This window comes from Strongylocentrotus purpuratus, unplaced genomic scaffold, assembly GCF_000002235.5.
Source record: "Strongylocentrotus purpuratus isolate Spur 01 unplaced genomic scaffold, Spur_5.0 spur5_scaffold_21, whole genome shotgun sequence".
NCBI lineage: Eukaryota > Metazoa > Echinodermata > Echinoidea > Camarodonta > Strongylocentrotidae > Strongylocentrotus > Strongylocentrotus purpuratus.
The window spans coordinates 368596-371016 of NW_022145607.1; the positions used below are offsets into that span (position 1 = coordinate 368596).

Below are 2421 nucleotides of genomic sequence, written 5' to 3' on the forward strand. Positions count from 1 at the left end.
TTTTTTTTTTTTTTGCTCCCGAAAATTTGAAAATCGCGCCGGCCGAAAAGTCGCTCAGTGGGGGGGGGGGGGGGGGGGGGGGGGGGGGGGGGTAGTGAGCACATTTTTTTTTTTTGATCCTCAAAAAAATTTCAATTTGCACCCCCCCCCCCCCTTGAGCGCCAGGGGGGGGGCCCAACCCCCAAAAATCGTAAAAATCACGTGATTTTACATGATTTTTGTCTCAAGGGGGGGGGGCCCGGGCCCCCGGGCCCCCCCTGGATCCGCCACTGCCCCTTTGTCTTGGGAATAGGGAATAGTGGGGTTGTTTGCCTGGTTTGGAAGAAAGATTGGCTTTCTCGTTGAGAGCAAGTTTAGACTTCAAGGCAGATAGACGTGTGATGTAACTTCCCCCAGAAGTTACTATGTCGCAGCTTTTTAAGACCTGCCTTGATTTTGTTTCTTAACAGGTAAGCGAACACTCACCTTCCTAAAAGTATATTCATGTTCTATTCTAGTAAATTATAGAGATATCACAAGTTCCTAATGCAATTTGAATTAATTGTATGATATTGTTTAGTGTGATTCTCCTTACGTTGGAAAACCCATTGTTATATTTTTATGTGTTTATCCATTAACTTTTGATACAAGATGGTTGTGACTGTGTATGAATTAAGATACCACTTTCCACAAGCCAGACCTGTTTATAGATATTTCAGTCATTGTAAAATACTGTTGATTAGATAGTTTAGTGATAGCCCAATAACTACTTGTAAGACGATAAATACTCTTGTTGAATTACTGTGTTCCATATAAAGAAGAATTATTATTGATTAAGTAGGAGAGCAAGTTTAGACTTCAAGGCAGATAGACGTGTGATGTAACTTCCCCCAGAAGTTACTATGTCGCAGCTTTTTAAGACCTGCCTTGATTTTGTTTCTTAACAGAGTTCCACCATGGTTCCACCATGGTTCCACTTCCATTTCCCTCGGGACAAGAGTTGGGACTGCTGTCGTTGTTCAGGCAACGCTCTCCGCCTGATCGATGTATTTAGTGCTTATTGACGAACGACTTGTGTTTATCATTTGTACTTCATATGAACATCTATTCTTTTCTTCTATTCCCTAATATGTTTCTACTGTACAGTGTAGTTTACTTTGCTCCTTTTCTATCATTTATTGTACCTGTACGATACATTGTTAAGCTTTGCATGTAGCTGTTTTTGTAAGAATTGTTTGTTTGAAATCGAAATGCCAGTTGTCACACTGGGAATTTATTATCGGTGTACCTTTGACACTGAATATTAATAAATACCTCTTTGGAATTATCATTGGCACAAAATATATGTTTCAGACTTATGTATTTTAATGGATCTCCGTGTTTACTAATCTTAATTAATTGAACCGGCGCAGGCATAGGAAGCCTGTGTAACAATAATGTTGCACTATTTTGTAAGTTGTATCTTAATTAATGTTTTCGATTTTGTTTGTTGAGGGAAAAAGTATTAAAAAAACACACACATTATTTTCAAATCAATCATAACATCAACAAAATCACCCCCCCCCCAATAGAAAAAACGCACAGCCACTGTGGAATGGATAACTCTCTTTGCAGGCACAGCGTGTGTATGTGGAGGGGGGGGGGGGGGGGGTGGGTGGGAGGGGAATTGTGTGTATTTTGGACAAAGGTGTGAATTGATAATTGGTTTCCGATTTATTTCTTTATAGTTTACATTCTTAGTTTTTCATTTCTTGATGAAGGATATAAATCAAATGTACCATGCAATCATAGTGTTCGAGGCACCTGTAAAATTATGGATCTTCAGTAATAGGTCCCTCAAAAACTAGTGCTAAGCTCGTCACAGAGAATTTATGATTTCAACTGAAGCCTCTCAGTGCATAGTGCATTAATTTTTGTTCAAATTTCATTTTTACTCTCCATGTTTGATCATCATGGTGTTTTTGGTACTTGAGCTATCGTTGGATTGATGGATGCGGTTAACAGCGTTGGTGTATTATGTGGATTTATCATATTTAGATTCTGAATATTGGCAGCAAATTATATCATATCGAAAAGGATGCAATTCATAGTTGTACACAATAATTGCCAGTTAATATATTCTCTATTTCTCCATCTCTCTCTCTCCCTCTCTCTCTCTCTCTCTCGGGCATAAAGAAAATATGAATATAATATAGGGCTTTGATTAAGACAACTCGAACATTTTATCAGTATTGAACAGGGGGAAAGAAATGGGTACGAAAATAATCAAAACGAACATCTAAGATACCTACTAAATGTTCATTCGTGATGGAAACGAACGCAGGTATGTTAAAATGTGAAATAATTATTTATAGAGGGATGATGAATCAATTATTTGACGTTGATTGATTCGTTAATTACACGAATATGGTGACGTGTCGATTATGAACGGCGGGCTTCGAC

The 2421-nt window shown here is 38.4% G+C and overlaps 1 long non-coding RNA gene across 1 annotated transcript; it reads left to right on the forward strand.

The window, feature by feature from the left end:
* Positions 1-275: 275 nt before the first annotated feature.
* Positions 276-1320, forward strand: LOC115928234. The gene is made up of 2 exons (XR_004065960.1): positions 276-449; positions 927-1320. It is a non-coding gene; the product is annotated as an uncharacterized LOC115928234 (long non-coding RNA).
* The last annotated feature ends 1101 nt before the right edge of the window (positions 1321-2421 follow it).